This window comes from Hakea prostrata, chromosome 10 (genome assembly GCF_041222555.1).
Source record: "Hakea prostrata isolate BN-2017 chromosome 10, UWA_Hpros_2, whole genome shotgun sequence".
Classification (NCBI taxonomy): Eukaryota; Viridiplantae; Streptophyta; class Magnoliopsida; order Proteales; family Proteaceae; genus Hakea; species Hakea prostrata.
The window spans coordinates 13410830-13437302 of NC_142609.1; the positions used below are offsets into that span (position 1 = coordinate 13410830).

Sequence of the window (26473 nt, forward strand, 5' to 3'; positions counted from 1 at the left end):
GTTTTTTCCTCATTATTTTGGCAACTTGATGGTAGAAAGTCATTATATATTAATATTCCACGTTTTTCACTTGAAAAACTCATCATAATCATAATAAAAATAAAATGAAAAACATGATCGAATATGGAATTAAAAATTTGATTTACCTCTTCGTTCCATTGCTTCTCTTCTCCCTCTTCACAGCAATGTAAGCTTTCTCTCTTACTGGACCGAGTTTTCCCAACACAGTGAGGAAAACTTCCTCGTCATTTTTTTTTGTTGGAATTTTTTCTATCCCCAGTTTTTTTTTGTTCGGGGTGTAATGGGTTCAGGTGGAAAAATCTGGAAAAAGATCTGATACGCTTTTTGGTGGATCTTAACTACCAACGGGATCATGATTGCTCTAGAGCATAAAGGTGAGGTTTTCTCTCTTCCCAGTTACTATCTGGCTACTGATTTTCTGTGTCAGTTTTGTGCTTATATATGGAGTAAATTTTTTTAAATAAATATCTAGTGTTGGCATGAAGTTTTCTACTGATCAGGGATCTTAGATTTTTGGGAAATTTGTCACGAACTCATGATGTTAAAATTTGTGAGAAGGTTTTTGGGAGGTGGGTTGAATTGTGATGTTTAATTTCTGAAACAGCCCTTTCATGGCATGAACTGGATTAGATGTTATAATTTAGCAACGATCTGGAGTTGAATGACCTTCAAAACTGAATAAAAGGCTGAAGAAGAATTGAAATTGATAACTTGTTTAATGTAATCATTTTTGTCTGAGAAATGCTATGGCAATTGTGATGCTTCTTATTAAAAATTCTTGGATATTTTCGGAGCCTCCAAATGTTCAATGTTTTCCTGGAAATGTAAGGTATCTGGTCATAGTTGTAAGGTATCTGTTAGGTGTTAAGGTGTAATCCAGCCCCTTCTTTATCATGATATCGTCCACTTTGGCTCAATGGGCCTTGCGGTCTTTAAAACACATCATTCCCAGTGAGGGGGCTCTTTGTCAGTAGCTCAGGATGACGTGGAATTAAGTTTGCATTCTCTCACCTATCTCCCAAACCCCATAGTGCTAAGCAGTCTCATGACGACCTCTCAACGATCTCCCAGGCAGCTAGCACCATGTCTTCTCTCTGGTGTCAGTGTGTCGCACCAGTCTCCTTGTTAGCCTTCGATCAACCCCTTCCAGTACCCGTCTAATGTGTTGTTTCACCCAGATGCCATGGGAACAATGTTTGGTTAGCGGAATTTGCACCCTCTCCTTTCAAATTTCTTATTATCCCTTGATAAGATAGTCAAAAATCTGATTGGGGTGTGTACATGGTTAATATTTTTTACTTCATGAATCTGGAGTTGAATGCTTTGGGATTTACAATTCAAGGAGTGTGTAGTTTTCTTTAGGAGGTGGTGTGGTTTAGTGCAATTGACATTTGTTTTTTTTTTCTTCTCATTCAATGCTTTCTCAGCCTCTTGGGCATGGCTATGGTTTATGATATTATGGTGTTCAAGTACTTAGATGGTCAATTATGATATCCTAGAGTTGTAGCATAGCTTGAAGCCTTGAAAACTAAAGAAAACCTACAAGTTGAATTATGTGAATTTTAGACTGCAGGTTATAATGTTACCAAGGAGATAACTCAAGAGTCTGCGCTTTCTTGACCTCTGGACTAAACTTCAGTCTTCGAAAAAAAATATTCAATTTCAAATTCTTACTGGCATTCTTCTTGTTTGGACTTGCATATTTCTTGTCAAATGTCTGTAATGTCCACATGTTCTTTATTTAAACTGAACACAATACTTATATATGAATCATAGTGCTAAATTTCGGTGAAATTCGCTGTTTTGTCACCCAGCGAAACCACTGAAACCCCGAAATTTCAGCAATATGTCGCCAACATTCGGTAATGTTGCGGTGAAATTTGCTCCCCCAATTTCGGGGGTATTTGGGGTCATTTTGGGCTGGGTTTTGGTATCTAGCCTAATTTGAGGCCAATAAACCTCACTAGGAGTTTATTTTTGCTTAAGACCTAACCTGAAGGGATGTTCTTGATTGGCACATGCTCGCTTGTATGCGGGGGAATCTAGAAGTCTAGAACATAAATTTAAACAAATGTAAAAATGCAAATGATGCAAAAGAACACAGAGATCTTCATTAAATTGCAAGAAGAAAAAGAACAACTAAATTTCATTATACAAGTATACAAGCAGTCAAGTATAAATCATGTACAATTATACAAGTGTAGGCAAATACATTGTGATCCCATCATCTCAATACCAAGTATTGTGCCTCAGTGGATCCATCCCCTACTGATCGTCCACCGTACTCTGTATCATGTTTACCCCCAACATAAATACATACTGATCCCATGACATCCCTTGCTCATGGTTGTCATGATCGACACAATGCATGCGTTTGCTAGCTAGAATCACGCAAAAACTACCCCTAGATGTTGAAGATCGACTTAAAAATAGCAAGGATCAAACATTGGAAGAGAGAGAATAGAGAAAAGCTCTGGGTGAAATGTCGATAGAATGAGGCGAAATGTTGGTCGAATGATGCCTTTTGTAATCGATTACCACTGGGCGAAATATTGTCCCTGTATCGCCGATATATCGCCGACATTTTGGATTTTTTGTTTTTGGTCAGGGTTTCATGTCACTACTTACCAAAACATTGAGATATCACCAAGTTTCGATGATCTTTCTTACTCTGTGTATGATGCCCTTCCGTCCAAATATATATGCACCCTTTCCTTGTTGATGGATCTACATTAGCTGCCTAGCTGGGTCCCTATTTATCAAGATTTAGCTGCTATGTGGGCCTTATTCCTGGGAAAATACTCACTCTAGACGCCCATCCTAGAATGCTTGGCTTTTTCATTTGCGAACTGACATATTGTTTGTCAAGGATACTGGATTTTCAAACCCAAAGCTTTCCCATGCTTCTTGTTCCAATAGAAAGACACTGCTAAATTTAGGAACCTGCTTGTGCTGTTGGTGGTTCTTGAAAGTAGATAGTGCTAAAAAGCTTGAGCTTTAAATGAGTTGGTGATTATGGAATCCTGTAGATTGATAGGGGTTGCGGTCTGTGGGAAAGAAATCCTGAACATGTAAGTCCCATTAATGCATATATGGGTTGGTGTTGGGTCTCTAAGGAAGAGTTTCTTGTGGAATCTTGATTATTAGTAAATTTACTCTTTATTTTAAATTGGGTTTCAAGGTATTTCTGTCCTTGTACCTACTCTATGATGTTTCTTCCTCCATTGTAGTATTGTTTTTTTTTTTTTTTTTTGGGGGGGGGGGGGGAATTAATGATTAGTCAGAGGCTGTTATTCTCAAATCTCAACATGGTACCAGGAGCGTTTCTTTCTAGGATCCTATCCCTAATGGTTCTCATCTTGAAACCCTACGGCTTTCTGTCCCCTTCGTCTCTTTTTTTCCTTCCTCCATTTGTGCTCTGCAAGCACCAAACGTTGCCACTGCAATTTCTCACTTCTCCTCTCGGTCTTGACTACTGCCTTCACCACATACGCTGCCTTGGCCACCTAACCCTTTACAGCTTGCATCACCTACACCTTTCACTGTCACCTCCACTTATGGTGGCTGCAGTCCTCTCAGCTCCCTCTCAGTTTCACTCACCAAGGGTTTTTTTTAACCTTTCCATTGGTTACCCTTGGGGGTTGATGTTCTCTTTTGGATCCGTCTTGTGTTGATATATTGGTTAATTTTCTTCCCCACACGTATTATGCAGGAAGCTGTTGCTCAACGAGATTTTCCAGTCCCTGCTAGCTTCGTTAAATAAAATGGGAGCAATTGTTTGATGTGGAGACAATCTTGTTACCTTTCAGGCTACTTCACAAGAACTGTTGTTATGTCTATCACTGCTGGTCCTGCCCAAGACCAATGGATTAAATATATGGTTTTGTCATGTTCTATCTCATCCATTCCATTGATCTTAAGATAACCTGTACAATTTTCTTCTTGACGCTTCTGTAAGAATTTGGAAGATAGCCAAAGACACGTATTCTCAGGTTGGTAATGCTGCCTGGTGTTAAACTTAGTCAAACTACATATTCTCAGGTTGGTAATGCTGCCTAGTGATAAACTTAGTCAAACTGGTGGGGTTCAGTACTATTCAACTCTGCTGGCATGTGGTAACAGTTAGATTTTTCTGAGTCTTCTACGGCTAATGTGATATTGATGCTATTGCATTGAAAAGAAAATGCGAGGATGGTTTTCATGTCTTCAACTTTCTTACAGGACTGATATGGAGTTTGATCAGATTTGGGCTGACGTCCTGAATTGAGATCCCTTCCGACACTTGAGCAGGCCTATGCCATAGTGTAACCTGCAGATACTCATCATGGTGCCCTGGTCCACACAGTTTCTGAGGAAAGATCAATCTTTTTGACTAATTGTCAACCTAATTAACAAGGTCCCATAGTGATCACGGAGTTTAGGGATCTTCCTAGGCACTGAGGTGATAGGGCGGCTGTAAGCCATTGCTATGAAAAACAAAGCAGTCTGCTCTTCTTTTTTTAATATAACCATCAGTCACATATAACATATTAAATTCTATATAATTCTACTTATACACAAAATACATATTAAACAGTCATATAAATGCAAGAAATTCATAGAAAAAAAAATCAAATAGACAAACTGGTTTCTCATACATCGTATGAGTTCTTCTGGTCAGTCTTTTTCCGATCCTAATCCTGACTTACTGGTTAACATTGATAAGCCTCTAAGAATCTGTACTCAACATCCAGTCTATAATGTTTTTTCATGTAATTGTCCTCCTCCTTTCTGTGTCCTTGTTTCCTCCTTGTTCGGTATCTTTATCCTAACACCTGGCAGGAGACATTAGCTGATTTGAGGTAGAGGGAAGCAGTGGATGAACAAATGGATACTTCCGGAAAAAATGACATCTGCAATTTTGGGAACCCTTCCTCTAGGGAAGAAACTCATAGGCTGCAAAAGTGTTCTGCAAAATAGAAGGCTGGTGAATTAGTGGAAAGATACAAGACATGTCTGGTTGCTAGAGGCTTTACTCAATCCTATGGTATCAACTATCAGAAAATGCTTGCCCCAGTAGCAAAGAGGAATGTGTTGAGGATTTTTAATTTTAACCAAGCATGGGATTTTCAACAAGTTGATGTGAAGAATGCATTACTTCATGGCGAGCTAGAAGAAGTATACATTGACATTCCTCCTAGTTTTGCTTCCTCAGTGACACAAAGAATGGTGTGCCATCTGAAGAGAGCCATATATGTCCTAAAGTAGTCCTCAAGAGCATCGTTTGGTTGTTTTCACAGAGCTATGGTGTCTGTTGGATTGTAATAGTGCAATGCTGACCATACTTTTCTTGTTGAGAAGTCTGACCATCATAATGCAATGATTGTCTATATAGGGATTGCATAGTCATAACTGGAAGCAATACTGAAGAAGTACACAAACAAAAAGCCTATTTGGGGACATAATTTGAAGCTGAAGACCTAGGGAAGCTTCAATTCTACTCGGAATCGAGTTTGCTCTATTCTGCACAGGGCATCTCTCTCTCTCATTGAAAGTATACACTAGATTGCTTATCTGAAATCGTAATGTTGGTTTTGTAAGCCTGACAACTCCATTAGAATCAAACACTCCTACAAATATTAAGGATGAATAAGGGGAGCTATCAAAGATTTGTTGGAGTCTGGTTTATCTATTTCACACATGAACATATATAGCCTTTGCTTTTAGCGTAGATAGCCAGCATGTACATGATTCTCCTCGTTATACTCATCTGAAGGCTGCATATGGATCATGAGGTATCTAATAGTCTTACCCTAGATAAGGCACTCTCTTCACGGGTTAGAGGCATTTATTGGTATGGACTAGGCAAAATCTTCTGGTAACAGGAGATCTGCTTCAGGCTAATGGACCTTTGTTGGAGGTAACATTTTTACTTGGTGAAATAAGAAGCTGGCTGCAGTTGCTCGCTCTAGTGCTTGAGTATAATGTGGGGCTATGGTTCAGGGAGTAGGCAAACTTCTTTGGCTATATGGGCTTCTTCAAGATTTACGTGATTATATTGATTTATGTATGCCACTTTATTGCAACAGTAAATCTGCAATAAGTATTGCACATGCTAGTTTGGTGCGACTGGCAAGCATTTTGAGATTGATCCCCTTCTTCATCATGGAGAAGTTATAGCAAGGAGTTATTTGTGTTCCTTTTATTCAGTCTAGTGAGCAATTAGCTGATATTCTCACCAAGGAGGTCCCCCCTAGTTAGCAAGTTATTTGTGCTCCTTTTATTCAGTATAGTGACCGATTGGCTGATATTCTCACCAAGGAGATCCCCCCTAGTTAGCAAGTTGGGCATGTTTGATATTTATGCACCAACTTGAGGGTTGGTGTTGTCATATGGATACAAGGGTATTTTTGTCACAGGGGTATTTCAGTCATTGTACCTGTTCTAGAATGTTCTTTTTATGAATGTGAATAAAGAATGCTGAATGCCTGCCTGTGATCGCAAAGTCACAAGTTTATTTATTTTTATTCTCCAACCAATCATGGGAGGGTATTTATGTGAAAAAACCGCACTAATGATAAAGAAATAAGAAAAAGTTTACAAAATTGAAAACAGAAAAAAGGACCTGCTCTGCTGAATGGAATTCTCTACCGTTCCTTTTGATAATGTACCTCTGAAGATCTGTTTCGTAACATAATTAATGGAAAAGTAATCAGAGAAAGTTGTTAAACTTGGAGAACAGGAGATGACAGAGTTGATAGGAAGAAGAATAATAGCTAAGAAGGGATCTTGTATTGAAGAAAGGGATATGCTGGTGAGGGAGAGTTTGTTTCAATAGCAAGATAGATATTCAAAAGAATTGAGGGGAATATAACACCACATGTTCCTGTGAAATCACCAAAACTTTAACTTCAACAAGGACGGTAGCAACTCAGCCTTATAACATCATTCTGTATCTCTACTAGAGAGGGGGAAAAAGATGAAGTTGTTTCAATGGCAAGATGGATATTCAAAAGAAAGGAGGGGAATATAACACCACATGTGCCCATGAAATCACCAAAACTTTAACTTCAACAATGACGGTAGTGCTCAGCCTTATAACATTTTTCTCTATCTCTAGTTTGTCCTCATTCTTCGAGAATCTGAAAGATCCTTTTCAAGTTTGAATTTGTTCATTTGGAATATGGGTTCTTCTTTCTTTCTATTTTCTTTTGCTCTCTTCTCATTTGACTTTTTATTCCCTTCCATCATTCTTAAGTCCCATAGGTTTGATCTGATCTTATATAATCTGATCCATTTTCTCATCGAGCGAAGGGTATGTAATAAATTAGATTGATTTTTCGATCAAAAGTACTATGTGAAATCTTCGGTTTTTTTCCTCTTCCTCTATCCCTGTTCCCTAGGCACAACGTTTGAATCAATAGAGAACCCTTTCTTCTGTATGAACCAATATTAATATGTTCCAACTTTCCTGATACCTCCCAAGGAAAATCCTGAATCAGGTCCCAAATTGACGGGTTAGTGTGAGCTTATCCATGCGGTTATGCACTCTTCGAATATGAAAGATCCTGGCTTTTGTGAGTTGGTGGGTTGTCCGAGATCCTTCAATGACCTATGTTGGATTGAAGGAATATTTATATGATGCGATCGATTGCATAAGGCCCATTGTATGGAACCGGGAAAGTATAAAGTATATAGAAAACACAACTCTTTTCTAGGGTAGCCAAATGTGGTCTGCTACATGGATCTTGGCAATGGCAAAGACGAAAAATAGGAACACAATCACAAATAATTCAGTCTTAAACAAACTAAAGAAGGTTGGCTTTGCAGATCCTCTCAAATCAGCTTTATTCAATATCAGACTTGAAACAAGACATGAACTATGCATGTCTTTCCCCACTGCTTTCCTAGAGTCATTTATGCCTGCCCTTAATGATGTAACCCAGGTCAGGGTTCAGTCTTCGGGATCTACTTTTAAAGATCCAGCAGTAAATTAGGGTTTAACTTGCTGTTCTAGGTCAGATTTCAGTCAAATTGTAATGGACAGCAGCTGTAGGAGATCAATTAAGTCCTGTAGTTTAGCTTATTTGACTTCCAAGCCTTGGTCTACATTTAGGGAGGATCTAGGGCTAAGTGGGAAGTCTGTTTAGGGTTCAGTCAGGCTAGGACTAGGTGGGAGATTGAAAGAATTAAATCTGTTTTAACAGATTTGAAATTCCGGATTTAGTTCTCAATGCATAGGTTTTCAAATTAGGGTTTTATGATTTTCTTAGGTTTGTAGGTCAGGTTAGGGTTAGATTAGGGTTAAGGTCGAAGGTCAAGGAGGGTTAGGCAGCATGATCTTAATAGGATTTAAAGGTTGGGGTTATGGTTGAAAGTAGGGTTAGGCTTCTAGGATTTTTGATATCTATGGCACCAAAGGAATTAGGGTTAGACTAGGGTTTTGGGTTGGTCCTATTGGCTGAAATAGGGAGGGAAGGTCACTAGGGTTAGGGGAATGATGTTCCTAAAGTTAGGAGAGATCTAACGGTTAGATTGCCATCAATCTGATCTTGATTATTAGGTCTAACAAAAGTACGAAAATTCCAGAAAATTTCTGGAATAGAGAAGGATATGGGAGCATTTTTTGAGCTTGTGCAAGGGGTGGGGAGGGAGTTGGGGTGGGCTTACTTGCAGGAGAAGGGAGCTGTTTGATCAGTTGCTGGAAATTGAGCACTTGTATGGGTGCCGCAGAATTTGGAGAAGAAAAGGGAATCTGAAATTGCAGAAAACTTAGAAACTCATGGCTGTGGGAGCTCCTCCTTGGAACCCCATGACTCCTCTTCCTTCAAAGTAAACTTTATTCAATAATTCATAACCCATCTGTTACATATGTGGGGGCCTATATTTATAGCCTTTTCCAAAGAAGGAAATCATAATTGGACTTAAATCTGTCTGTTACATATGTGGGGGCCTATATTTATAGCCTTTTTCAAGGGAGGAAATCATAATTGGACTCAACAAATAAAAGAAGACTACTTGGAAAGTTGGACTAGGACTCAACTAATAAAAGGCTAATTAGGATTTACGACTCAACAAGGAAGTCAATTTCAGATTTTTTTTTAAATGAAGACTCTACTTAAGCAACTAGAAGAGGAAATCTAATTAGAACTCCTAAGAAGAGACTTGCACAGCTTCCTATTTAACTAGGAATCCAATTGGGAATGGAATTCCAACTAGGATTCCTGAACACATCAGGACTCTGACCACTAACTCAATTGAAAAAGAAAAAGTAGATTCCACTCCTAAAATTCTGGGAATCGATCTAGACTGCTTTGGGTTCAAGAAGGGTAATCAAATGACCAAAATAACCTGAAGTGGTTTGGCCGGCCCTTGGTGCCGCATGCTTTGGCTAATTTTTGGCTCCAAGTCATGGACTGCCTCATAGTTTCCAATCCTAGTTACATCACTTAGAAGCTCTTTTTGAATCTTCAATCAGAATACTCTTCCGAATTGAGCATCTGAAGACCTCTGCTGAACATGGTCAATTCAACTGAGATGACTTTCTAGTAGCTTTTCTTGAGTGAATTTTACTCCTGAACCAGCTTTAGTATTATCATTCTGCACCCTGATAAGTATTATCATACAGATAAGCAACGTTTAGCGTAGGTGAGAATGTTGAGGTTGATGAGTGGCAAAACCATATCAGCATCTGTCCTAAGTGCTTGGGTGGTGCTTAACTAGTGCCTGGGTTGTCTAATCATGTTCTTGTCTATATCATCAAAAATCAACATCAAGCCATATCAAGTTGTCAAAAATCAACATTATGCCATATCAAGTCACAAAAAAAAACTGAAGAAAGAAAGAAGCCATGTCAGGTCATGCAAATTAAATATAGCAATGGCAGAAACAGAACTGAAGAAACAAGCTATTGGAAGTTTGAAGCAATCAAAATGTTTGTCTAGAATTGATCATTTCTAGTATACCTAGATGATGGAATTTGAAGAAATTATTGCTCAGAAGGTATATATTCATTCATAGGCCCCAATGGGGTATTTATAGTTACAATCTAAGTAAATCCTACTTTGAGTAAGATAAGGAAATACAAAGCAAATAGAATAGAAAAACCAATCCTAGATATTAGGAAATATAGTCTAATACAAAATATGAATCCAATATAAAAAATATAAGAAAACAAAAGATATAATTAAAAGAGGAGTCTACTCTAATTAAGAAACCTCAATCATACTTCCAACACTAGTCTTACATTTCACGTACCATTCTAGAAAATATGATCTTGTCAGTAAGTAAGTGTACTGCTCTCAATTTAGAGAAATGTTCCTATTCTCTAAGATATCTTACTGTTCAAATTATTTTATTACATGAGACCGTTTGTTATGTAGAAGTAGAACACAAAACCCGCTTTCTGATAAATCTAAGATTGCTTAAATTTTGATTTATATTGAATGAGTTATGTTTTGGTCAAACTTTGTTTGGCGTGCTTGGATGATGTTAAAATTGCTTGGAATGAAAATATTTTTAGAGGCCAAAACAAATGAATATTTTACTGTACTTCAGGTTTTAAAAAATATTTTACTTTTCTTTGTTCTGTCCAAGAACTGTTTTTTCGGTTTCCCAAGAGACACATTGGTATTACCAGGGGATTAGATTTTTCTCTTTTGTCTCCTCCTCGGACCACTGCTTAGCCCCTAAGTTCTTTTATTTCCTCATCCCTTTTCTCTCCTTGTGTATTCCCCACCCCTTTTCCCTCCCCTTTGCAGGCTTCAGTTATTGGTTATTTACTCAACCCCTCCAGAAAAAAAATTTCTGGAAATTTGGAATTGAGGAAAACAATAGCATTATAAAGTTGAAAATTTCATCTCTCATAAAATTCTAGTTTTTGTTCTTCAATCGTGATTGACTTTTTATCCTTTTGGAATTTGATTTGTTTGGTACTTTTATTGGGTTCATCTAAAGGGTATTTAACTTAGGTGAGTCAAACAAATATGTATTTGATGATTCTCGATAACTCCCAACATTTTCTGCCATACATCTTGGCCAATCTCACGACCAACCTGTAAAGTTTTCCTTTAAGCTTTATGGGAATTGGTCAATTACATTACCCTTCAGATGCACCTTTCCACTTCATCCAACCTGCTTCAATCCTCTGAGAAACGACTTTTATATCACTTTCCTTACTGGTGATAAATCCTAGATTTCGGAAATGGTTACTCTGCATATCTTCATCTCATCAACTTTTACAGCCTCATTATTTGTTTTGGAGTTTCAGAAATTACAAACCATATACTCCATCTTCATTCTACTTATTTTAAAACCTTTTGATTCCAAGATTGATCTCTATAACTCATGTTTGGTATTTTTTTTAGCCTTTCTCTCATCCCTCGAAGCATCTCATCAGTGACAGGCATGCACTAAGGAACCTCACCTTGTATGCCTTTAGTTAACTCTTTCATGATAAGAGCAAACAGTCAAGGGCTTCGAGCTGATCCTTGGATGTATCCCAATTGTAATTGGGAATTTACAAGGTTGACCCTCTATAGTTCTTAGACATTTTGCTGCCCCATCATACATATATTTAATTGTGTCCACATATTTACTTGAAATGTTTCTTATCCTTAGCACATGCCAGATTAAATCCCTAGGAACTTATCATAAGCTTTCTCTTAGTCAATAAAAGCTATATGGAGATACTTTTTGCTCTATCTAAGTTGTTAGATGAGTCTCCTAGGTATGCACATAGCCTCCATTGTGGTCCTTGTGGATTTTTCTGACGTTAAACCACATTGGTTCTCTTAAATAGTGGTCTCTTTTCTTAAGTGTGTTTCCCCCAAAAAAATAAAAATAAAAATAAAACAAAACAAAACCTCATTGACTCATTCATGGTTTCATAGTATGCCTCATTAGTTTTATGCCTCTATGGCTGTTGCAACCTTGGTTATCGCCTTCACTGTGATCTAGACTACAAAATTCTCCTCGTTTTGTCTAGCAATCCCTTAAAGCACACAATTTATTAGACAGCTACTTGGCACCAAAACTCTATTCTCATTTATCATCATATCGTGGGACGAAATGTAATTGAACATAACTGCATAAAATGAAGAAATTAGAACAAGTTACAGAACTGAAAACAAAATATAAGACCTGCTTTGCTGAATGGAGTTTCTTGCTGTATCTATTGAAAATGTGACTCTGCAGATTGTTTTGCAACAATATGAAAAAATAACTGATGACAGTTGATAGAAGAAAAGGCGAAGATAGAGTTAGTAAGACAAAGAACAGTGGTGTGGTTCTAAATTAGTAGGATACCAACTGAAAGCAGTAAACCAGGACCTGATATGAATAGTAATTTGGGTAGGTTGAAATAGGTATCTTTGATCTATATAGGGTTAGGCTAGGTTGATGTTAGGAAGTCTGGTAGTGAAGATTTCTGGAAATTTCGAGTACTGGGGACTTGATTAATGAAAAAATTGGGTAGGGCTTGATGAGGTAATCTAAGGCCTGTGATGGGTGGAATGGTAGCTGCTTTGGATCGAGTGTTTCTAAGGGGGGAATGGGGCACTCAATCAGTTGAGGATGGATTTCTGATGGCTAGAATGATCTTGGGAGAAAGTAGGGTCATGGGCTAATAGTTCGGACTGGGGCCTTTTAGGTTTTCAATGGAGGGAAGGGGGGGGGGGGGGGCAGCTTGGATCAAGTTATCCAATTGGTCAGGAGAGTATTTGTTCCCAATATGGGTAGGGTTGATGAGAGTCTTGCAGTAAACCCAAGAGTAAGTTCTTGGATAGCAGATCTTGAAAGAAGAGTTTTGTCTTCCTTCTGGCTTTGAACCTTAAGGAGTGGCATATGAGTTAGGGGGTGTTCCTTTCAGAGTGTATGTCTTAGTTCCTCTTCAACTTCCTAAGAATGGAAGAAATGCCCCTAGACTAGGGCTCTTAACATTGTCAGTCTAACCCTCTCAACTCATACCAAGGCAAGCAGGCCATAAACTGTGAGGGTGGTGAAGTAAAGAAGGTTGTAGGCAGCGGCTTTTGAATCCAATGAAGATCCCATTCCATCATTTGTCGACTATAATATCACTAAGAAGAAAGCGCATAAACTTATTTCTTCACAAATGGCCCTGTAGCCAACACTATACTATCTAAAAGAATTCTTTCTTTCTGGTCAAAGAATTTGGGAAAGTGGGATAGTTTTCTGGTCAAAGCTTACAGATATCATAACCAGAAGATCTCCATTTTTGATGCATGCAGGTGAGGATTAAAACAATCCTGCATACAGTGGGCCCCTGTACCAGATTGTAATATTAATAAGGCAACAAGGACTTACTAGATTATATAGAGGGCATATGAATGGAAAGTAACAGAGACTCTCGAAAATGAATAAATTTTTTTTTCAAAATTTAGGGGCTATGAAAGAAATTGGAACTCTTAAAATATCAAATTGGGGCTGGAATTGCTACTGAATGGTCTCTAATACCCAACAAGTCTGGCAATTCTGATTGACCAGTTTTATCAAGCTTCTAGTGATATCCAACAGTTTGGATTAGTTCTGGTCATTTTCTAGTACCAAGAATAGGTTTTGCAAAAGTAGGAGCAAGAAGGAAGTTAATACTCATGTTGGAACAAAATAGAGTTGTTGCTGCTATTTTTCGTTAAGTTCCATAAGAGAATTGAATTGGAAATGAAATGAGTTTCAGAAAAAGCATGTATCAGACTAAGAGATATAAGAAACAGAATATGAAAGAACAGAAACAGAGAATAAGAAATCCACAAGTCAAATGAAACAGTTTACAAAAGAGTTGCTGCAAGCAAGAGCATTGGGTCTGATCATAGTTTTCTTGTTCTTTTTGAGTACTAGTGAGTTACAAACTTTGCCTGAAATGGTTAACCACCGTGAACTTGAACTAGAGTAATACTCAACCAGAATGATATTTATGCTTGTATACTAACTCCCCCCTGGACTCTGCTTGTGCAGAAGCCTTCGGCACCGGGTTCACCCCTTTTTATACTAACTGATGCTACTTTTAGAACTGGAAACTCTGATGTTTTCTGGTCTTTGTATTCTCCCTATTGGTGTCTGGGGTGTTTCCTTTCCCACTTTATGAGGTTGACTTGGTGAATTTGTGTTTGTCACAGTAATAATTCATAAATATAGGAGGCCTTTTTTAAAGTAAGCTTGGCGCTGCATTTATGTGTATTTTTTATTTTCTGTTGAATGGATGATTCATTACCAACGCCCAGAAGCGGAAAATGTTGGTTTTTTTTTTTTTGGGGGGGGGGGGGGGGTTACATGGGGAAAAATGCTGGGGGAGAGAGCCAAACAGGAAAAGCAAAAAAATTACCCAGGTCTAATAGCCAGACCTAGGCGGAAGCAAAAGGGATAAATCTAAACCCAAACACCATCAATGTGCTGGTTCGTTGGGAGTCTACAAAGGGCCTATGGGAGACCATATGGAGCCTTTAGCTGGCATCTGTAAAGATGGCTTTCCAAACGAGATTCAGAGACTGAGAGTTGGAGGTTCATCTGCGAAGAGATTCTGCTCCATCCAAGTATAGGAGATAAAGGCCCCAAACACAAGCTTGCCTGTAGTGACACATTGAGGAGCTAGAAAAAGAACAAACCAGCCAAAGCCATTCCCAGAGAAGGGGAGGGGCTGCCTACTACGGGCACAAATAAAGGCTAAGGTTTTTTTTCCAAATAGTGCAGATCAGGGGACAGCAGACGAGGTAGTGTCTGATATTCTCTCCAACATTCCAGCAAAGGGTGCAATAAAGGGAAACTTGGATATGGCGGCCAACCAGGAAAGCTTGACTGGGGAATCAGAGGTTCATAGTTTTCTGAGCAGTGCATGAGTGGTGAGGATGTGGCTTTTGAATCAGATAAGTTTGTGCCTAGGGACCAAGGATTTATATAAAATTCCAAGCAGGGGAGAAGTTGAAGGGGAAACCCAGAGCCAAGGGCAATGGAGGAGGAGAAAGGGGCAACTTTCAGGATCAAAGACTATGTAGACCAATAAGGTTGTAAAGAAGTCCTAAGGGGTGGCAGGGGTCAAAGCTAGAAGGAGATAACAACACCATTAGCAACCACCAGAAGAGGTGGCATTGATGGCTCAAGAACGAATAAGTGGAATTTTCTGCCAGACACAAGAGGGATTAGACAGAATAGGAGCAGTCTAGGACTCTAGATATTATACCCAATTCTCAATTAACCAAATGAATCTTGCTTGGTGGAGATTTTCCAGATTAGCAATATTTTACCCTCGTACTCTACAGATACCTAGACCTGGCAAATGGAAGCCCAGCTAACTGGATGGAGAACTTTGGGGTCTCCTTGCTTGCCAAAGGAAAGCGTAGAAAAGAGATTTCATGGCTTTGATTGTGGACATAGGATGAACATGGATGCCACATCACTAGACATAAGAAGATTGGAGAATGGATTTGTTCAGCACTGGCATTCTAGCGTAGGGAAGAAGCTTGCCTATCCAAAGCTGGAGCCTTTGGTTGGGAAGATCCAACAAAGGAGTACAATGTCGGCCAGTTTATGTATATATGTGCTACAAACATGAGATATGATTAATTTCTCACGTAAGAAAATTATTGGTGTTATAGAGGGATGCTTGAATTTTTGAGGTAGCTGGTTTCCTCAAATAAGAGAATAAAAAAAATAAAAAAAATAAAAAATCTAGCATCTCATATTTGCTTTGTGAATTCCTATTGTTGGGGCTCAAGTTCTTCTTTCTATTGGAGGTGGGGATGGGAGACGGGCATATATGCGAAGAATACCTATTGTTGTTTGCTCACTCTTACACCAATGAGACATCGATGATTCTTTGGACTGGAGATAGTGTGGTAGACCTTTGCTACTCTAGGATTTTTGTACTCAAGCATCACTGACCACTGCTATTAAACTTTTTTCCCTAAAGACTTATTTCATGCATTTCAAATTCTCTGCACTCATTTCACTAGCTCTCTTTGAAAAACTGACAGCATGTTTGAACTAAGTTTTCATGTGAATTTATTTACTTGAAATTACTTGGTGAAATAAAGAATGATAAATAAGAGATGAGTTAATAAGTGAGAAAAGATGAAAAGATTTTATGCCTACACGAAGATATTTGCTTTTTTTACGACATTTATTTTTAATTATTTATGATACTCAATACGTCACAAATTGTATTAATGCTCTTTACAACCAACTTACCCTCTGTATGCAACTAATTCACATGGACATGCATTTTAAACTTTGACTAAATACTCTCTGAATTATTGTCTTTTCAGCAGAAACTATGCAAAGGGACCGTGAGCCATCGATTAGATGCTTCCAGAATAGGGGATTTGCTTACCATCTACAAAACAATGGGGATATTATGGAAAGTGTTGGAAAATGCCAAGTCAGCATTTGCCACATCAGTCTCCAATCAGTTTTGATGATGACAAACACTCTACTAATGTTTCCATGTAGATATGTTTTTGTCCAGCTCATCACTACAGAGAATCTCAATGTAAATATCCGGTTCAAAGAAATCTCCGGAGAGTCAAGCTCAAGATCAAACCATCTTAGACAAAGAACCAAAGTCAAGAGGAGAGCATCAAGATCACTGATCAAGATCAAGTCAAAGACCAAGTCAAAGATCAAGACTTAGGCTAAATCAGGGCTTAGGACACCTTTGCATACACACACATGTAAATGCATCCATAATATGTAATCCATGTTACTAGAGTGACCTAGGACATGTTAGTAAGGTGTACAACGCTTAGGATTGTCAAAACGATCCAAAAATCCAAGCCATATCCCAGCCCAAAGTTGTTTAGAAAAACAGAGGCCAGACGGATGACCGTCTGAGCAGACGGATGTCCGTCTGTTTTCATAACTCTGTTTCTCAGAAACAACGGAAGGCCAGACGGATGCCCGTCTGAGCCAATCCAGGCCAGACGGATGATCGTCTGGGCAGACGGATGTCCGTCTGGCCCAGATTTGACTATAACGGCTAGTTTAAAGAGAATATCTTCTACAACTGTTTGTAACGGATACCTTTGAGACGGATGACCGTCTGGGCAGACGGATGTTCGTCTGGAACAAAATCTCGCAAAGATTTTATATCCGTTGGAGAAATGGGGAAAGCAGTAACTTGGGGTCTATAAAAGCCCAACCATCCCCATTTGAGAATCATCCTTCTCCCCATCTAGCACATATTCACTCACAAGTGAAAAAGCAAAGTTTTGGTGTTTTTAGCATTATTGCTGTCCTCCCAACTCCGGTTAACTTTGAGGGATATTCCAAAGTTGAAGCTTTCACTGAAGCAAAGTCTGGAGTTATTGAAACCGCTGAAGTATATTGATTCTTGGTTCATTCATTACATCACTTGCACTCAAAGGGTAAAGGGTTACTCTCTTTTGATAGGTAATATCTAATACTTTTCGTATTGTGAATTGGTTATTTTAATTCTAGTCTAGGTTGATTAGAATTCATTGTATTGGATACTCTTGTCCGTAAACGAAGATTGTATTGGATACTCTTGTCCGTGAACAAAGATTGTAAATGGTACTCTTGCCCCGAAACGAAGATTGTAAGGGTTTGTTTCTCTACCCACTGTATTGAAAGAGATCCGTTAGTGGAAATACTCTCTTGAGACTAAGAGAGGAGTGGACGTAGACTCGTAGAGTCAAACCACTATAAATTCTGTATTTGTGATTGCTGTTTTTCATTAGATTTTATCTTGAACTGTCAATTCATTTTGAAATTGCAACTAAACCAGAAAATTGGTATAAACCACTAGGTACAACCTAATCACCCCCCTCTAGGTTGCACCAACAGAAAGGTTTCCTGAGCTCAAGGATGCAAAAATTGCACATCCAGGAGATGCTATTGTTGATCCTAAGAACTCTGTCAGCAATGAATCCTTTTTGCCTCCAACTGAAGTTTATCATAGACCTGTGTACCAACAAAAATTTTGCATTTGGCCGAGTTACCTTAGGGCGCAGCCAAACCAATGGAATGCTTTTGAGAATCGCTTCTATTCCATGAATTGTGAATACCCTTATCTTGTAGATAACCGATTTCCATACATGCCTCTCAAGATGTATTCCCATGGTTATGCACATGAATTCCAGTTTCAAGAGTTTCAATACTTCGTGGTCATTGATTTTGAGGCAACCTGTGACAAAGTAAAGAACCCTCATCCACAAGAAATAATTGAATTTCCATCGGTCCTTGTGAATAGTGTGACTGGCGAACTGGAAGCTTCTTTTCAAACTTATGTGCGACCCATGCTTCATCAGTACCTGAGCGATTTCTGCAAGGAGCTCACGGGCATTCAGCAAATTCAGGTATGCTTTATTGAACTTCAGTAAGTTATGCTACTAGTGTGGTTTTCTAATAATGTCGGATGATAATCTATCATAGCGTACTTGAACTGGAAAAGTGAATAGGTGTCTGGCATTTGTGGTGCTGATCTAGGCTGTGTAGACTAGTGTTTTATTGGTTTATCTATGGGATATGTGCTTAAACTGTATACCTCATCGTACCTATCCATTATTAGTTTTTTCTTTTCCCTGAGAACTCACAGTGGATCTTCTTGAAGTCAAGAATTTTATGATGGATAGGACTGGCTTAATCAGGTACCAGTCTGATCTGCAGGAAATCTCCAGTTGTCATTGTAAACTGTTTGACTATTATGAGATTTCTCATGATAGTCATTTGGAACTGTATGCCTGTAGTTTATCATTCCTAAATCTTGATAGAGGCTGTGTAAGTTCACTGTATTTATATCTGTCTAGTTATTGCAAATAACTTTTGCACTGTAGTTAAGTGCAACTTTTCCTGCTTTTTCATTCTTTATAATGTTTTTATGTTGCATAATTTCTACATTGGGTGGGGTTGACAATGAGAGCTGAAGTGTTGCTAGCTGTTGTATTGAATTCTAAAGCCAGTTTGAGCATTTATTGCGGACTTAATCTTGGTCATAAGAGAGGGCCTGTGTTTTGAACTTTTCATGCCCAGCCTACTTCAGTATGCCTGCCCATCCAGCAACTATGGTGGGGGGAAGGGGCTTATTTGTTAGTTGTAAATTGGGCACCCCAACCCCCCGCCAGGGGGGGGGGGGGGGCTAATATCACCAAAGAGTTTTTTCTATTTTACTTTCAGGATCAACCTGATACATGATGAAACACTCTGGAAATCACCTGAGCTATAAGTTTCATTAGGATAACCATTCATTTAGGATGAGCCATGGGGTTTACTTGGTACTTGGTCAATCTTTCTGTTATTTTCTTATTTGTAGTTCAACCCAACAGAACTGTCCACAGAGAGACTTCTACTTTGCCAATGATTTCATATTATTCCTTTCAGATTAGCTTCCCCATTCTTTTATTCACCATTTAGATTGGAACCTTCCAATTTTATAATGTAAATCTGCAAGGTCCTTTGTTCCAATGGCAAGACTTGACAACTGTTATCGTACTTTATTCTGTCAACCTTTGCCATGGCAGTATCAGGGTAAAGCTATCAATCCCAAGCTTCTCAGCCTATCACTTCTGACCATCAAGGCAACCATGAATTTCTTGTTTAAAATTATTAATTTCTGAACTTACAATTTTCTGGCTCATCTGTTAGACACAATTTTCGTAGCTACAAGCTCATGTGAAACTGCAGGAAAGCTACATTAATGATGGATTACACAGCTATTATCGATGTGCTAGGAAACCAATAAGTATGAACAAATGAACTGTTTTAGGATACATGAATTACTGAATGGAAGGAACATATTTTCTCTAACATTTAGCAGTGTAATGTATATATATATCCATAGAGTCATGCAAAGTTAGAAAATTTGTTGGTTAAAAGGGAAAGAAAAAGAAAATCTGCTACGTGAACATCTTTAATTTGTAGTAACTGAATGGAAGGAACATATTTTCTTTGACATTTGTCAGTTAAGGTAGATATATGTATCCATAGAGTCATGCAAAGTTAGAAAGTTTTGTTCGTTTAAATGGAAAGAAAAAGAAAATCTACTACTTGAACACCTTTTTTAATTTGTTAACATACCTTTGTGTATCTTGTGATTCAAAGTAATAAGTGATGCTGCAAGTATTTTTTCAGTTGAGAGCTTTGGCACAAGGAACTTAAGACATATGTGGCACATGGAACATGAGGTATATATTTTTAGGATGCATTAGTGAGAAAACAGCTCAAGCATTTTGTTGTGAGAAGGAAGTCTTTTGAAGGAAGCGTGATTGTTGGAGGATATACAACCAGCAAGAGCTGAAGCTTAGAAGGATTTCTTTTTCTTTCTTCTTGGATGGAGATTTGTAGAAAATTAAGTGTCTGACAATTGGTTTGATCAAGGAAATCATGTAATCTTGCTTTATCATACAGTTGTATTCCTGTGAAGGAGTTGGTTCCTAGTGGTTGTTTTGAAATGAGGAGGACATGAGTGTCCGCTGGGTGGGTGTGCTTAATTCAGGGGGCCTATGTTTATAAGAAATATAAATAACATCTAACAATAAAGAATGTGCTGCATTTTCTCAGACCCCGGAAAAAAGCTTTTATTAGTGAACTGGTGGAAGCTGGGAGAGAGTGGAAAGAAGAAGATGAATTGATGATATCCTTCAGAAAAATCTGATCATAGTTGAGTGGGAGCTATCATAGATGTTCTTTTGTCTGGTAGAATGATTAGAATTGATATGTTTTCAGCTAGCGAATCAGAAAGTTAGCCGACACTTTGTGCTTGAAAATGATGGATTACATTATTATTTTTGTAAACAATGTGGTTTTGCAGTCATGATTCAACTTATGGGGCTTTTAGGGGGAGAGTGAATGCAGAAAGTTACAGAAGCCAAGGATTCAACAAATGCCAGTCACTTGGGACATTCACTGATAAAGTCAACCTTGATAAAGAATCTGCCCCTAAATTAGCAGATCTAGGAATATAAGAAAAAGAACATTGATCAAATAACTGTTTCAGCCCAAAGATTTCATCTAGAATACCAACACCTCAGCTGAAGGGGGAGTTTCTGACTGAATCAAATTAAGAAGTTGAAGGTGTATGTTCATCTCACACCAAGCTTAGGTTCCTTTATGTATGTAGAGGGGCTTTTGATGGACTCAATAAAGCCACTGCAATTTTTTGCAGGATATCTGCTCCCCTTATCAAGTGCTGGTATCTACATTCATAGACTTTCAATAGAAACATTAGGTTTTTCCTGAGAAAAATTTCTGGTTCTACTCTTTTGATGACTTAATGTAAATATGTATTAGTGCTGTGACAGTTCTTTTGCTGAATCATACTTCCATTTTTGTTAGTAGACTAGTAGGGTGTACTCAGTGCATGATGCTTCCACCACTGCAGGGTCTGGGAAGGATCATAATGTATGCGTCTACAGTTTCACAGGGAGGCTGCGAGTAGGCTACTAGAATTCTTTATGGTTGCTGTAGAAAGCTATTTTTAAGTGGCCTCATTTTTTGTTATCATGTTAAGTGCTCACTGGGTTCATTCTTGCTTTTTACTCGTTGACACAACATGCAATGGGATTTTGATCATTCTTTGGCTTTCAGAATTTATGCACCCTCACAAAAGATTGACTTCGAAGTGTATTTACACGTGAAAGAAAACAGGACGAGCGCTTAGATAATTCTCTCTTCATCGTCTTTTTTCTCTTAAAATCTTCTCCATTCTTTCTGACTTCTTCCTGGGGTGCTTTTTTTTTTTTTGGGGGGGGGGGGGGGGGGGGATGAACTTTACAGTATCCTAGAAAAGTGGTTAGTGTTAGTAGATTTTTAATGGGTTTAGAACCATGTCTAGTGTGAGGTACACTATGTTCCAGTTTAGAAAGGATCCAGCTAGAAGCCAATAAATCTGAGCCAAACTATTAAATTTGGTTAGGTCATCAAAATGGGGTTTTAGTTCAAAACTAGAGTTAGACTTTGTTGGGCTGAGTGTTGATGATAGGGTTATATCAAGTGTGAGTAGGGGAGATTTATAGTGAATGTTTCTTGATTTTTTTAATGGCAGAAAATACTGCTGGAATTGATTGATAACAAGCTTTGGATTTGTTTTCTGGAAATGGAAGATTGGGGGAGTCTAGATTTATGTTGGGAATTGGGATTGAGTTTTCTTAGGGTGGAGAGTGAAATTCAATCCAAAAAAGACCATAGTATTATTTGGATGGCTGGTTTGGATCTATTCAGTTTTTAAGTCTTTTGAATGTTGGCTAATTTTCTCTCTTCTATTTTTTTTTTTGGGGTGCATCATCACGGTTTATGTTGCCAACCGGTTTTTGTACACAATGTGGTTTCTTTAATGCACATTTTCCCCCAATTCTTGTAATCATAAAATTATCATGAAAATGGAATGTAACTGATATGATGAAATGCATATTCAAGATTCCCAACTATAATCTTGATTTTATTTGTGACTACAGATTTAACATGTTAATTTGCAGAGCATGAAATAATTTCTTCTTTGAAGTACTCTTGCCTTGCCTTTCAAAAATTTGAATATGACAGTAACTCAATAATTGTACCTAATAACATAAAATTACTGAAATAAAGTAAAATCACACCTTAGTATTCCTGTGCCACAACCAAAAACCCAAAAAAAAGTATCATATCAACAGGAGAATGTGCAGATAAACTGTTTACCTTGTTGCTAAATTAATTTTCATTCACTTTTTTTATTTCCTTTGCAGCAGGATTTACTAAAGAGACTCTCAGATGCCTACTTTTTAGTTTTCCATTTGCTAATCCACTATCTTCTCTTACCTCTATATCATTCACAGGAAAGTGCTCCAAGCTATAAAATCCAGCAGACACACAAGCTGCCTCCTTCTTGACACTTTCATCAATAGTATCAGGTCTTGATGGAACCATATTTGATGTACTTTCATCATCAATGCAAAATTTTGGAAGATCTATAATGTCCCCTATATCCTTCATGAGTTCTTCTCTATCAATTGGGGTGGTCTGATCATCCTCATCATCTTCATCTTCAGCAAAGCTGTGCAAAAGTGAATCCTCTTGCATATGAGGTCTAAGATACTTATCATCCTCCCAAAGGAGCTTGCTATCCTGCAAGCTGACTAGTTTATGCAAATGATTCTGTAGATCTTCATTGGATTGACATGTAGCCCCGCAACTTGATAAACCAGAGTTTGAGTGAGAGACAAACTCTTTAGTTTAAAGTTTGAATTATATTTCACTTGGTTACTTAAGAGTTGGTATTTTGTTTAAGTTTGTTTCCCTGTATATTACAACTTCCTATTAATGTAATTGATTACACTATAAATAAAATACTCAAACTAATGTGAAGTTTTGAGCATTTAAAACCAAATATTAGAATTCTTTCATGGTATCAGAGCTAAGGTTTTGAGATTTTTTTTTTACCAAAGGTCTACCAACAACAACTTTTCTCCAGCTACGCTCCAAACTATTGTGGCTACCACCCCATAGTTTGCGGGGGGATGATAAACTAGAGTTTGAGTGAGAGACAAACTCTTTAGTTTAAAGTTTGAATTATATTTCACTTGGTTACTTAAGAGTTGGTATTTTGTTTAAGTTTGTTTCCCTGTATATCTCAACTTCCTATTCATGTAATTGATTACACTATAAATACTATACTCAAGCTAATGTGAAGTCTTGAGCATTCAAAACCAAATATCAGAATTCTTTCACAACTCCAACATCTATTTTCTGCTACCTGAGAATCAAAGCAACAAGGAGAGAAAAGATGAACAAAGTGTTGATTTATAAATTTTTGTTGCCCTTTGTTAACGGCTCAACCTATCTGGTGAAATAGAAGCGAGCATGGTATTAGAGCAGCGAGGTCATATGTTTGACCCCTAAGAAGAGCATGGAAAGTTGTTTCTTTTCCCCCTAATATTTCTTCTTTGTAGGTATCATGTGATCTCACGTGTGCAATGACCTTTCCCTGTGCAAGGACCATGTGATCTTTCCCTAAACATGTGGCATAGTGTTAATGCATACATTCAGATTGCCCTTCCCTTACAATAAACATAAAGTAAATTTATGACAGGCCAACCCATAAAGATATATGAGTGGTTCACTAAGTCATGACTAATTGCGGGTGCAATGGTGGAAATTTTACCATATCCAAAGACCCAACCTTGGCTGCTGCTTTTAACCCTTTTGTTGTTAAATATTGCACTTGGTTTGCAAGACATTACATTTTGTAATATTCCTACTACACCTACCTAAATTTATGTCTCAAGTTGCACTCTTGGCACAACAGCAGCCTCCAGGAGAGTATGTTGTCCTCCAAGAGTGATTTTCTTTATTCCTGCCTATTTTATTCATAACAATGTTTTTTGTTCATTAAAAATAATAATAATAACAATAATAAAACAATAATAACAAGCAACCAAGGGGAAGAACTAAAATGACTATAGAGAAGTGGCAAGGAAAGACATGTACAACTTAGCCTAGCATCATGTATGGCTACATTTTCGGCTGACTAGAGAACAAGGGTCTAAGTGTCTGAGAGACCTCATTTAGTTGGGACAAAGATCAATAAAAATGTTCACTTTCATTGAGTGTAAACGGAATTAAATTCCTTATCTTCATAGACATAAAAAATAACAACCCGACACTGAGAAATGATTTTCAAAAGCCCCCAAACAAAAACTAGCAAATCAAGCAACTGAGTTTAAGTGTAATCAAATCAACTGGCTAAGAATGAAACTTGACCTGAGACCTAACATAGTTGATGACCTTTAAGCAATTGTAGAAATCCAATCCTAGGGTTTTTCTGATTCTCCCAAAATCAAAATGGTGCGTTGAACTGCAATGCTCCCATAGAATTTCAATAGGAATGTATTTGGAGTCGCAAAACAAGCAAAGAAAATCTTGGTCCGAGTTTTCTTCATCTGTCTTCCAATGTTGGGGTAATTGTATTACAAATTTTTCAAACACATAAAAATGAAATTGCAATACAATTGAGAGATGAAGATCTTTAGCCAATCTAGAGAGCTTGAAGTTGTAATCGAACGAACCACCGATTAATGAGGTTAAGTCACACCTTGAGTGCTGTCTTTAAGGTAATTGATGCACCCTACTACCAAGGGTTCTTCGCACCACCACCTCCAAGATAAAGCAACCTCCAACTAGAAGATAAGGTAGTTCTTCTAGTCCCTTTAAGGAGCCAAAAACTAGAGCACAACACTTGGACAAATTCAAATAAAGAAATTAACTTTGTAACACAAATAATGTGAGAGTGAGGAATGTCTTAATTGCACACCACATGCAAGGAAATGTTGGGTTTATATAGGCCCAAACCTCACCTTACACCCCTTAGGATTCTTAAGGCAATGAATTGGAGAATCAATGGCTTGTCCCTCCTCCACTAATGAGAATAAACCACCTTGACCTAACATCCCCACTACTTGGAGAAGTAACTCTCATATTCAATCCTTTGGAATGAATTGGATTTAATCCATTCAAAGACCTTAACCCCACTCATGGTAATGGCCACGAATGGTCATGAAGTTGAAATGAGAAATGAAGGTCAAGAGTTAGAATTTGAGTAAATTCCATCATTCAAGTAAGCCCACCTCATCACCATGATCAAGACCTTTAAGACCCATGACCATTGTCATGAAGAGCCTAATAACCAAGGTCATGAAGGGCCTCCTTTACTCATAGTGCCTCATTACCACCCTTACCTCAAGTCCCACACACTAACAAAATAATTAAATAAAAGAAATGCAAAAAACTAATTTTGAAACTTAATATAGATTTTTAATAAAAAACCTAACATCCAATCTTCCCAATTGTCGAGCTGGTCCTCTAATTCTTCGTCTTCTTCGATTTCTTCTCTCTGTTCAAGGTGAGCTTCTCCGCCATAGCTAACAGAACCAAACTCTTGCCCAAAACCCTACTTAACCCCTAAATACTCTCTGCCCGGCAAACTTAAAAAAAACCAGGGAAATAAAACGTTACCCTCTGGTTTCTTTATTTTTGGAATTATGTACTTAATTTATTTATTATCAAATAAAAATCTTTAGAGCAAACTGCAGATTAAAGAAAAATAGATAGTGGATTTTTAACTATTTATTAAAAATAATTTTATTTATTTTTGGAATTAAAGAAAAATAGATAGTGAATTTTTAACTATTTTACTAAGAGAATGGACTTATGTGTGTAATGAATTGGGGTGTCTGTGTTTTTCAAACAAAAAGTAGGGTGTCAGTGCTTTAAAGCCTCAATTTTAGGTGCCAATGCAATTTGCTCAAATCTTTGTAAGGTAAAAATATATCAAAGATGTTGGGTTTGGGTGTCTTGTATTCTATGGGTCCATGTAATTATGGTTTTGGTTGTATTTGTAATTGAAACGAGGTTTGGGTCAATTACTAATACTGGGGTAGAATTGTAATTACATTGGGATTAGGGTTTTAGGTTTCCCTATAAATAGTCTCTGTGGGATAACCTATAGGCATCAATCTCTGTAGAAGATTGTGGAATCATT

At 37.8% G+C, this 26473-nt stretch overlaps 1 long non-coding RNA gene across 1 annotated transcript; it reads left to right on the top strand.

Annotated features, from left to right (window-relative positions):
- The first annotated feature begins 136 nt into the window (after positions 1-136).
- On the top strand, positions 137-23401 carry LOC149001991 (uncharacterized). Its single transcript, XR_016170437.1, has 3 exons — positions 137-395; positions 16275-18323; positions 22773-23401. It is a non-coding gene; the product is annotated as an uncharacterized LOC149001991 (long non-coding RNA).
- Positions 23402-26473: the final 3072 nt, after the last annotated feature.